Source organism: Copidosoma floridanum, unplaced genomic scaffold (genome assembly GCF_036245765.1).
Source record: "Copidosoma floridanum isolate Cflo_tuat_1 unplaced genomic scaffold, Cflo_Japanese_pri ptg000001l, whole genome shotgun sequence".
Taxonomy (NCBI): domain Eukaryota; kingdom Metazoa; phylum Arthropoda; class Insecta; order Hymenoptera; family Encyrtidae; genus Copidosoma; species Copidosoma floridanum.
The window spans coordinates 3004413-3017727 of NW_028321878.1; the positions used below are offsets into that span (position 1 = coordinate 3004413).

At 44.2% G+C, this 13315-nt stretch overlaps 1 protein-coding gene across 1 annotated transcript in view; it reads left to right on the plus strand.

Moving 5' to 3' along the window:
* Window positions 1-11115: 11115 nt before the first annotated feature.
* Window positions 11116-13315, plus strand: part of LOC106640434 (synaptic vesicle glycoprotein 2B) — a 31315-nt gene continuing 29115 nt past the window's right edge. Inside the window, exon 1 of the mRNA XM_089589334.1 lies at window positions 11116-11390. The gene's annotated coding sequence lies outside the window, so the exon portion shown is untranslated. The remainder of the gene's footprint in view (window positions 11391-13315) is intronic.

The following is a 13315-nucleotide window of genomic DNA, read 5'->3' on the forward strand; positions in this document are numbered from 1 at the left end:
TCCGTAGTCCGTACTACTGCAGTTTGATGTATTCGAGCGATGAGGGTGTTTGTCCACAATAACCCGAAATTGGGCAAGTTTGACGTTGACCCCCAAAAAATGAAGATTGACGTGGACCAACACTTATACGGCAAAGTCCTTCTAAATTCTTATATGCGGTGTTAACTCGGCCGCATACGGCAAAACTCTATAGATACTTTCCAAACGGTGCTGAAACGAAGCACACACTGATACACACACACACACATATAGGTACACGATGCCGCAGAGTCAGCCGCTCGCGCGCGGCGCGCTAGTCTCTCTCTCTCTCTCCGTCTGTCCCGCTCTCTTTCTCCCTTTTCACGCGCGTTCTCTCTCTCCTCCTCCTTTTCTTTCTTGTTTCCCGCCCCGCCGCGCTCATATGCTGCTGCCGTAATGCAAGAGCGAATTCTCCTTTTGTCCCACACAGTATAACTATATATGTAGGTGTATATACGTGAACGTGAAACTACTCTCCTTCTCTCTCCTATGGATCATTCAAGTTTGCCCCCCACCTAAATCCACCGACGCTCCTCGCACCCCCACCCCCTTCGCATACCAAGTTCTCTCTCTTTTTTTTCCTCTCTTTGATACTTCATACATGTATAATATATACTTACTCTTTCACATGTGTTGGGCTCTCTTTCTCTCACGCTTGTCTCTCTCTCTCTCTCTCTCTCTCTGCTCTCTACCCCTTTTTTGCCGTCAAAAATCAAACCATCCCCCCCCCCCTAATACACCGACCGCGACCAGGGTTTTTTGCTACGACAATTTTATTGGTCAAAAGTTTCATGCAGACATAAATCAAGCGAGTGAAGCGTTCAAAATATAAATTTAATTAAAGTATACATGTATATATACGAGTAGTTTGATCAAACGTATTAGCATCGAATTTTATTTTTTTCCTTCTTCGTTTCGTTGTTTATAACTCGCGCGTATGTAATTATACGTAGGTAAGATGTGAATTCCCGAAGGGTGAGAGAGAACTTCTCACCGAGTGTTTCTCACGCGAATGGCCATTAGACACGTTTATCATACCGCGCCGACTGCACAGCGAAAACTGAACACAAAGTTGCCCCATATCTCATGTATATGTATCTTACTTGAAAAGTACACTCTACTGCATTTTTTTCATTTAGACGTCATTTAGCTCACTATACACGTGTATCACACATTGATCTATCTGTCGCGTTCGGCGGGGGGAGTGGGGTAAAATTCACTTATGCTTGCATACTTTGTACTAAAAATATTGACAAAGTATTTAAAAGGTAAGAAAAAAAAAAAAAAAAAGAAATACCCTTTCTCCCTTTTTCGAGCCAATATACTTCGTGTTGTTGTCTCGCGAAAATCTACCGTGGCTATGGAGGATCGCTTTGTTGTTTTGCTTTAATCAAGAAAAGGTCCGAGAGACAACAACACCCTTTTAAAGACACAAATTTTGGTAGCCTTTTTGTAGGTAGAGTGACCCAGATATGTATATATATTATACACGCAGCCAGTGGCGCCGGGCTTTTTACTAAAGGCCACGGGATCTTGTAGACGTAACAACGACCGTAAACGTATACCTATATAGGTATATGTAACATACAACTTTACGTACCCATGCAGGGGTTGGTATTAGGTTGTCGTCTCACGTGTGTGGGTGCAAGCGTGCCCTTTTCTCGAGCCTATATCCACACACACACACACACACACAGAGAGCGTTCAAAGGAGTCGAGGGGGAGGAGAGGAGGCCGGTCTTTCCCGGATTCCACGAACTCGGGCTCCGGAATGCGCCGCGGTCGCTTATCTCGCCGCTATATTATATACCTATACGTACACAACTGCGGGTCTCTCCCCCGATGCAGACCCTTTTTTTCCGGGGTGGCTCCAGCCACGGTGCATTTGAATGCACACCGATTTTAAGCTCCAATCGATTCCCCTTTTTATTTTTTACCGCGCTCGATACGTTTCAGGTGTATAGCTGATGTATCGTTTTTCCGCGTAAATTTTTCAATGGAAACTCAGTCGCAGATTATTTTTATTCATTTCACGTTATTGTAACGCAATTATATGTATACATCGCACGCGCGCGCCAACGAATCGTTTTTGCATTACTTTCCGAAAGTTTCGCGAGTCCCCGAACCGAGTTTGTCGCCATCGCCTTGGAATCCGATTTTTCCCCAATACTTTCCCCCCCCCCCCCCGATGAAAAAACACCAAATTGAGAGGCACACACGCGAGTAAACAGAGATGACTAACGCCGCATGGGGGGGAAGTCGGGAGACGAACCTTCGCGCGGCCTCTCTCTCGAAGAAAGAAAAAAATAATCACAACAAAAGACGAAAATAAAAAAAAATAAAAAAAACTTTGCGAGTATAGGTAAGTATTCATTTTTTCATGATTCACTCGTTCATTCATATACGCTGTATAACATATATTATACTCATGTAGGTATACACTTATTAATTTGAGTTTCCGAGAGCGCCACAAGGATGCAGTATATATATATATAACATAAAAAGGATGTCCTGTAGAGAAATGTGTACAGCGATCGGGGCTAGTGTCGTCATATCTATATAGGTACTATGCTCATCGTGTACTTACCTGTTACAAGTATAAACGATCCGCAGAGTTGCTCCGAGCTTTTCCTCGCCAAGAGACGAGGACGGACAAAGAGACTGTACAAGAGAGAGAGGGACGAAAGGTCCATTCAGCATCAGCAGCTCGGGCAAGAAGAGCCGATGAACCGGGCGTGCAGTTATAGCTTATTCTCCCTTGCACGGCGTCGGCGGCGCACGGAAAGACCAGAAATAGAACATGTATCGGTACAAGGATAGGTATCTTGGCCTTTCTTTCTCACGCTGCTCCTCTGCTGCAGAGACCGCGAGAGATTGCACCACCCCCCCCCCTCCCCTCGCGTGTGCGCACTTTAGCCTCTCTCTCTCCACTGCAGCGAGTATTAACTCGCGGATAGACGATGAGGAGAAAAATACACCGCATCCGAGATGAGCCGAGAGAGGCTTGAAGGAGGAGAGGGTGGCTGTATGGACCTCGAGCCTAGGATATACCTGCACATTACGCTTGAGAGATTGCGATGGCGTGTGGCGCACTTGATTGCCGACCATATGATGTATATACACGCGTGTGTGCTCCATATGGGCATGAAATACACGCGGAGGATCCCTCTGTGCGCATAAAAAATGGGTGAGGGTGGTGTTTGCTATATGTACCCGCAATCGTTTTACCTCGGAGCTGCTATTATTTCAAGGCCTCGGTTGAATACGCATATATACATGTAAGTACAGGATTGGCCTAACTGTTTACGTTATTTCGCGTACGAGTAACAACACATCACTTGCCGATCTTGGGGATGTAGAATTATGGAGATCAGTATCGGTATACGAGCGTTTTTGTGTTGCTGTGAATCTTTTGAGAAGCTCGAGCGTATGGAAAATCGGCAAAGCTTGTGTTGGGGATAACATTTGTTCTGATGCGTGGTTATATACTTTTATGCGAAAAATAAAAGATATCTTTCATTTGAAGTAGAAACGGAGCAGATATCGGTATGCCATGGATGTTCCTTTCATGGTCTTATTTAATGGCGCCTCGAGCAGCGATTTCTATAAATAAATTAGCGCCGGTAGATGATTAAATTTGTAGTCAAAGCCGTGCACGTGTGTACAATGGGTATACCGATCGTTTCGAGGCCACAAGGAAACTACAAAAGCTGAGGATTTCAAGGGCACGGAAAATGACGTTATGTATATACGAGAACGTGTATCTTCGAGGGCACCGGTGGCTTCAGCGTATATCCTCCTGTCGATTCCATTATTCCTTTTTCGATTATTCTCAACAGGTCGAAATGGCGCGCCAAGCGTGGCGATTATTTTTCTCAAGATCGGTAAGGTGTACCACCAGAAACGGAAAATCGATTAAATGAAAGATCTCTACGTTGCGGAGGGAACGCTAAGTAGGACAAAGAGCACGCGTTGCATCACGTATACATATACTGCAGTCAAGGTACAGAAATCGGCATCAGATTCAAAGAAATACATATAGGTACGTATCGCAATGCGCCAAACGATCCGATGCAACGGGTATATATATATATTTCAAAGTGTTGCCCAACTCACGATGGCTGCATGTGCTAGTCGGTTTCTTTAAAAGGGACGCCATTTATACACAATCGTCTTGAGATTTATATGGTTAGCGCGGGCCCATTACACCTCGAAAGGTCTTTTAATTGATGTCAACTGCGCGTGAAAAGTGTATTAATGTGCACACCGTAAGTCTTGTGAAATAAGATCGTTTGGCACAAAATATGGCTACAACGATTCTATACATACTCGTTGGTTGTTTGCAATGTATAAAAAGAATTTTCTTTTTCCTCTCGATCGGTTCTCGTGACAATATTCTTCCAAGCTTTTTCAGACCACCTTCTTTGTGTTGGTGCGCATAATTTTGAACCGATTTCGCTATTGGTATATCTCAAAATACATGTACATGTACATAATTACATAATATCATGAATTATCAACGTTATGTAAGGTAATATAAACATATATACAGAACACACGGGACAACAGGCCCAGGTAAACTGAAAAGGATCGATAAAAAGTCCCATTAGGGTGCGCCAAGTTCGAAAATTTAAAAGGCCCAAGATTATGGAGCTACATCATACATATGTATATATAGAACGCGTTAGCGCGCACCAGCCAGTGAAAGTCGTCGTTCCCAAGCTCTGCATGAAGTACACACTCTGTAGATACCTTATGTATATATATAAAACTTGCATAAATATACATATAGTACTAGAAGTATACTCGTGCACATACCGCCGGCTTTTGCCGTGTACGAGAAGTTCTGGGTCACTGACATCTCTCCGACTCGGCATGCGGCCGCAGCCTGCACGGCAGCTTGCAGTTTGCTCTTTACTCACTGTTATAAGTAAGTATACTTGCGCCAGGGGTATTGCAGTCACTCGCGTCTCTGTATAAGCATTTTACAGCCGGAACTCTATCTTTCCTTCTTGGTACGCGGGTATGTTGTGTCGTGGAAGATCGGTTGGGATCGGTTAGTTGCATGCAATTTTTTCCACATCTAATACATACACAGGCGCACGATACTGTACCCGAGAGATGAAAAAAAAAAAAAAAAACTACTTACACGGCGTTGTGATCGGTATTTCGCGACCCCGTTCCCTTTCTTTATCTGTTTAATGTGACTGTATATAGGACATTGGAGACAGGCTTCCAATACTGCATCTGTGTATCGAACTGTATTTGATTATGTGAACTTTACCAGACCAAAAAACCATACTCGTCAACTGTACACACTTGAACGTTCAATTTTTTTTTTTTTTTTTTTTTTTTTTTTTTTTCAAAGTTCCCATACAAAACACAGTTACTTTCCAATTTCAACGCGAATAATTCGAATCCTCTCGCTCACCTCTCACACAACAATATGCAAAGTCACCCCTTCTCTCCGCGTACCTACGGTCACACGAAAAAATCGGCATTCCCATCTCCGACGCTCTTTCACCGTTGCCACTGCAACTCACTGGATTTTCATTAAAGTTAAAAATCCTTCCCCCCCCCTTTTTTTCTTATTTTCCTACAGCCGCGTACCATATTCGCGTATATATATATATATATATATACACATGTGCATACGCAGCGGGCAACCTTCAAAGGCCGCTGAGTGCCCGTCGATGAATGAAGCGGTCGCGCAGAGAGAGACGGGGTGTACAGAGCGAGCGCGCCTGCGACAGATACAAGTTACAGCACATGCAAGTATGGGGACTCTCTCTCTCTCTCTTTCTTGACTGACTGGACGACCTTATGTGCATATAATTATGAGATAAGTATTTGTTATAATAACAACAGGCCGAACTAGTTTTGCGCGACTGTCTGATAAGTACTGCGAAAACAGGTGCGTAAAGTACGATTGTTTAAGGGTGCGCTGATAGGGGGTAAAAACAAAAATTACCATTTCTCCGGTTAATGAACAGTTGTATGGAGCTTGAAAAAAAAAAAAAAAAAAAAAAAAAAAAAAAAAAAAAAAAAAAAGATATTAATCGAATTTCTTCACAAATATGGTACATCTATACAAATGGCACCAATACAGTTACGACGAATGCCAGTAGTGGCAAGTATATACCTACAACGAGCTAAAAACAAAACCCCATTGCGCTTTCTCATTTCACTAATAAGACGTGTAATACTGTATAAGTATTATATACCTACACATGCACCTCGCAGAAGTGAAAACGCATGAGTCATAAACGCACTTGTGTGTATATTATTATATACTCGTCTCTCGGGAATTACTCTTTCTCTCTCTCTCTCTCTATGTATGTATTATATTGTACTCCCTATAGCTATATATTGAAAATTCTCCACTCCTCCCGCTTCGCCCTCATACATATACAGATGCATGTATAGAGTTACCGATCACTCGGCGATTTCCTGCGCGCCCTTATGGGAATGCATCCATATACAGTTATATATCGCTGTGCATATCGCGATCCGATCACCCTGCAAAAACGCGCACACTAACGCGCCGTAAAAATAAAAAATGGAAAAAAAAAAAGGAAAACACATACTTAAGCAACATAAAAGAAAAAGGGAAAACTTGCAACGCGGCTGCACAGATCTCAGCAGACGTTGATGTGTACAACTCGCGCCTGTGTGGGTATGCATATTATGTATGTATTCATGCATGCGAATGTATGTATGTATATAATATGTACACGCATAAGAGGGAGATGGAAAGGAAAGAGAAAGGCATGAAGCACACAAGAGTGTAGAAAGAGAGGCCGAAGGGGGGCCCTCTCTCTCTCTCACAGCTCGGCGCATTTATGAATGAACGCGAGGCGCCGCGAAAAATTCGCATTCCCCGTCGCACGAGCGAATAACGAGCTATATGCATATGTATAAGTAAGTATTCCTGCGGCCCGCATATATGGATAATGTCTCCTCTCATCGTTGGCTCGTATAAAATGAGAAGTGTATACATACACAACGATTGCGCTCGTGAGAGCTCATTCATAAGCGCGCCCTATACGTATATATATATATACTGCCATCGGTTGTGCGCATATATAGCTCACGTGACGCGAGCGGGGGAGAAAGAGAGATCTCTCATTGTTTTCTTTTGCAGCTTTTGACTTTTTTTATGTATAGCGTTGAGAGAGAGGGGGACGCGCAGGAATGCAGGTGGTTTCATAGGCCGATCAAAGTATGTACATAATTGCCGTGCCTCCGCTGCAGAGAGGTTGCGCAATATTGTTGCTGGTTATCGGATGGGCCGATTTTGTTCGGCAGGCTTCACCTTTTACACGATCCTCGGCTGTCTACGATCCCTTTTTCTCAGCAGCGCCTCTCAACAATAATCAATTTTGTTCACTTGCACCCTTACTGTGCAGGTGGGTTATACGTATGTCACTTCGATACCTTCGATTATACGATTTTATTGTTCCCCAAGTAAACTCGTTTCAATTGTTCGTGGTGAAAATAATCTGTATGTCTTTTGCCCCCTCCGTGCAAGCGAACCGGATCTTGGTAGCTGAGTAGCTCTGCCGCGCGGCATACGTTTTAATAAGACCCGAGGTATCCCACAGGTGGCGGCACCTACCGATTTATCCGTCATCGATATAGATATCGCGGATATACCGATCTCGGAGCACATTTATCCATTTTTCCTCGCATGTGCGCAACGCTTTTTCCAATCAATGATTCCGAGATGATCGTATACAGCTAGGCTGCCATCACTTTTCTTACCGGTTACCATTCTCCGTTTCCCACGCGTTCCCAAGGAAACGATGATCGGCCCGTACTTTGTCAACGCGGTAATGCGATCTCGTTTCCTAAATACATTTGGGCCCCCTCGAGCGCTATATTCACCGCGCATATCGTCAGCGTGAAAATTGACCGGAGGTATATAATACAATCACGTGTAAGTATATAAGCTTGCAGCTGCAGAGGAGCGGGCGCCTCGCAACGAGGGCTGCGGATGGAGAAAGAGGAGAGAAAGGGATCTGTGTATTTTCTTGCCCACTTGAATTCCAATTGGTGGAGTGTGAATAAGTTATTACCGATTACCGATCCACGTGTATACCTACTTGCCCATGTGTATGCATCTTACGCCATACTCATATGATGGGTCACAAACAATCCAACCGCGTCAGGACCAAGAGAGATGATACATTTTACGTGCACCGAGTAATCCAAGGCACATGTATAAGGTATATAATTATGCACGTGTTATAAAATACGCTACATTGTTATGGCCGTCTCTTGTTCACCCGTATCTATATGTTGCACCCCTACCGGGAATCATATACCGAGGATATAATATACACTCATCGTTCCCGCGGCTATACACTTTTACTTTTCGCTTATTATACGTGCTCGTATCTTTATCTACTCCTTCCGTTTTGCGACTTGTGCAGCATCTCTCGAGTGTATACTTACTTGTACGTAAAAGATGATTTAACGTAATGTCAGACGACGCGGACTATATGTGCACAAGCCAGGGGTATGGCGTAGCTTTTCTTTGCCGCATCTGCTACAAAAAAAAAAAAAAGAAAAGAAACGCAATTCGTTTGTCTCGTTGTCGTGACTTTTTGTTTACCCCCGTTGCGCAATGATCATTTGAGAAAGGGCGCGATACTCACTACTTACTTGTTTGCATAAAATAATAGCGCGAGAGTGCATTGTACTTTGGTGAATAATGACAAACGTCTCACTTGTTCCCTGCCGCAAAATAATCATGAAAATGCGGTGAAAAAAAAAAAATCACATTTAGCGAGGGAGATTGGACACGTATACACTTCAGGAGTTCGTTCAACTCGAGCATGGCGCATCGGCAACAACTCGCATCAGCGTAAGTACCTATACAATATATTATATGTAGTACCGAATGCACGAGGTGGCCACCAGAGTCTGTACGTATAGAAGCGAAATAATCGACAATCCGGACGACGACGGCAAACAAGTCCCATTGTGATCCGATTGCCACTGCCGTGGGAACAAATTGATCCTCTCGGGGCGAGCCGTGTGGTTGTTGTTGCTCGTGGTAGGTACCTATAGTGCATACACATGTACATGTAAATGTTATACTTACCGCTTTTCTTGCGGCTGGGCCATTCATGCGCCGATGACGACGACCACGTTATATATATATATATATATATATATAGTGCCGTCAATAGGATGATTGGGGCAGCCTGTACCGTCAGCCCAAGTGGATAAAGTCTTGTACGGCAATTTAAACCTCGATCCCGGGCTGTACGTGTATAATATATATATATATACGTGATACTGGACACACTGCAGAGATAATTTCTTGCTCCACTACCACGTATATACATATATGTGTATGCGTAAGTATATTGTATACCTACGCCTCGTACAACGCGTTTTTACCTAGAATTGTACGTATACACGTGGTAATTACGTGTTACTCATGGGAGAGAAATTTTACTGTCCCCCCCCCCCCCGATCTCTATTTGTCAACGTGGTGCTTAAATTTTAAAAGTAGCTTTCTTTTATTTTCCGCAGGAGCCGGGAAATCGGTAAGTATAGTTTTGTGCGCTCCGCCGTCCCGAACTCGATGATGAACTCTGTGTACCTATATATGCACATCATCCACCCCCTGGGGCCCGGATCCTCCATCTATGTCGGCGTGTGATGCACTCGATGCACCACCAAAGGAGCCCTCTGCGAGTCAACACAGTTTTGCGGATCGGGTTACGAAAGGCGTATTGAAGTACAATTGCCGAAACCATCAGCCTATCGCCTGTATAATTATTAAAGTTGCACGTTTCCAGTAGATCCCGGCCAAGTTTGGTCAGACGCGCGTCTATACGATTGCGATATTTTTTTTTTAAAACTATCCTAATGGCGATGATGTACTTGGTGAAGGGGAAAAAAAAAATTGGACCACTCCGCGGGCCGGCGTCAAGCGAACTTTGAATCCTTTCCAACACCCGATGCGTCACGCTCACAAATTATCCAATTTGCGAGAGTACCTATCCCCACGTACTACGTATATAGGCAGAGAGCTGTTGATGGTGGAGTGCGCTCAGCGCTTATACGATGTAATCCACGTATATGCAATGTAAAACAGACGAGAAAACATAACAGAGAGAGAAAAGTGTCATTGTCTCTGTTATGCAAATCGCTGCAGTTGGATGGTGGTTTAGACCTCTCCTCCATCTCGCTTCCTCGATCCGTACATGTATATTATACATAGTATGGCGCGTATAGGTGTACTTGCACATTATATGTATGCTCAGGTATACTCTATATTGCATGTTTTTTTATTTTTTTATTTTCATTCCGCGCGCGCACTTAATAGTACGTGGAATATCGGTTCGTCAATGGCGATGATTTCGCCGGGGACTGGCTCGATCCGGTTGAACGACGAGAAAATCACCGAGTCTCTCACCTTCGACGCACGCGGATTGTTTGCACCGCGTACGCAAAACAAGGATCTCCCATAGGAGAGTTAAATGAAAAAAAAAAAAAAAGAAAAAGAAAAGATTAAAACTATTTTTTTTGTCCAGGCCCATCGCGAGGCATAATTTGTTATTCGTGGAAACACTTACACACACAACCTTGGATCTTTCGGGTTTCCTCCGATCTTTGGAGAAAAAAAAGGTTCCAAAACAATCGGTGCAACCGTTTCAGGGATTCAACGATGAAATGCACGTGTCTGCCCGTATCTATACCAAGAAACCACTGCATCGTCAATGACGTGCTAGAGACATCATTGTACTCACTGCAGCGTGGCCCAGCAAACATTGGCCATACTCATTGTATATATGTTTGTACTGCTCAAGTATACACAATGGGGTGTGGGTACACACCATGACAGAGCCAACGAGACAGTTGCACCCATATGCATCACACGTCAAAACGACGTAACGAGAGAAAGAGCGAGCGATACGTGTACACACACACACGGGTGATGCAGAGATTGATACGGAGAAGAGCCAACTATAGGTTGGGGGTGGGGGGGAGGGTGCTTTCGTGCACGGATAACGCGCATATAGTGGGCTATAGTGTAGCGACAACAGTATACCAGCAGCATCACCCGAGTGTGTCCAGCGCACGGCGTTTTTATTTAGTTACCTCCACATCGACGAGCCAACCGGACCCCCCGCTACACGCTACTGTGATTTCTCAGCCACCCCCTTTGTGATTGTACGAAAACTCGAGTGGTTAGCCCAAAAGCATTGCCTTTACCCCGGCGGCAACGATTTCAAGTGACACCATATTATATTACATCCGCGAGACGTCTCGAGAGAAAGGGAGGATATATACGTGTGCGCTTAGTGAGCTTTCGCGGTTGACGAGCCGATCGGGATACAATATTATGATTAGGTAAGTACGATGTGTATATACATTGTGTGCAGCTCACGTTATTTTACTTGCAACCGTACGACCCCTACATCGCTGCTTTTCATTTTCTTTTTTTTTTTTTTTTTTCTTTTTTTTTTATATTGGTTTCGAGGTGAGCTTCTCGTGCAATTAAAACACAAGCAAAATAGCCCTTATCTTCACATGAGCGGCGATTGAATTCAAGTGATACATACACGCGAGAGCGCCTGCGACGACGACGACGTGCCTTCTCCCGTCCACTTATATGACGATCATCGCGCCGAAGACTCAAAAGTGAGAGAAACGGAAATAGGCGATTTGTACTTGTTTGTGACAATTGAAAAAGTGCAGGAATCTAAGAAGAAGCAGCTAATTCGTCGTTAAACAGCCGGATATAATTTTCAATCGTGTATTATCCTTTGCACCTACGTGTACGTGTAATTATAATACATATACAATAGCTAACGATTTTACAAGCGCGGCTACCCCCACCCCGAATTTTTACTCGCGTGGTCTCTTCGACAATGCTTCTCTTTGCAAGTAAAAAATCATACCCACGCCCGTGTGATGCCTTTATACCCAACAAACCGATTCCCTTTTTTCCGTGTTTTTCATCCCTCCACGCGCGAAGACTCCCTTAATCAACGAGTGGGGAAAAAAAAATCGGTATACACGAGGAAAGGAAAACCAACGGCGCTTACACAAAGATACATTTATCATGCAGCGTTCTTGCCAAGGTGCGTCAACTGGATTATTGTGCAAGGAATGGAGAGGAGTGCGGGGAGAAAAAAAAAAATAATCGCGCTCGATATGCTTGAGTTATTAAACGCGATAGCCGATAAAACGCTAATCGAATCGTGATGCCGGTCAGGTGTGTGGCACGTGCGTGTCGCGTTGATCCCTCGCGCTGGGAAAATCCGTATACACATCGTGCAGGGGGCGATTGTCCTCCGATACCGATAATTATATGAAATCGGCAACGCGTGCTCTTTCTTTCTTTCCTCCTTCCCTCCTCCGTTCATCATAGTTGAGCCTGGCACGGCAGAACGGAGGACAAAGTCGGCGAGTTCGGGAACTAGATTGCGCTAGAGCGCATATATATAGTATATAGCCTCGGTGGGCGTACCATCAGCAGTAGTTTATTAATTTACTAGTTGGCGAGGGAAGGGAAGGGGGGGGGAGCAATGGGAATCAGGAGCGACGGGTCTAAGAAATTGATAATGAGTACGGAGATGAGACGAATGATACCAAGGAGACCCGTGCCCATGTATATATATATATACACGTGTGCATGTACATAATATGATATAATAACAATAACGATACATAGGATGCGTAATTTGCTGATGGCAGTGTATGGCTTTGGCGAGCGGGCTCAATTGGGGTGAGCGAGCGATGGGGTGATTTGCATGACAAAAAACCGAGCCAGCGGATGTGGGTGCTCCACCTCCTTTTTGTTTGTATTTATTTTCCTTTTTTTTTTTTTTTCATTCTTGGCGTCGCGAGGGACGGAAGGGAGGTCAAGGCAGCTGCCTCGGCCCTATATGGTATACGTGCTCTCCCGTGATTTTAATCGGTAATTTCGTTCGAGCGTTTCAAAGGGACCCCGCCTCATCTCCCGAAGCTTCGAACAAAAGGCCCGGCCCCGTTTGACGTAATTTTTTCTTTCTCTCTCTCTCTCTCGCTACGCGCAGGTATTGTTCGCACAGTTGACCGATGGTTTTAAAAATTGAAAGATTGGTTTTTTTTTTTTTTCTCTCCACCTGCGTTACGCTGTTGAGTAGTTGTTGACAGTCATAGTTTTTACGGACGCCTTAGCTTTTGCCCGTACTTGTGGTGGGTTTTCCGGGATCGTATGCACATATTATGTACACGTGTAACACGTATAGATTATTTTACAATGGGTACGATGGAAAAGTTGTGTGTGT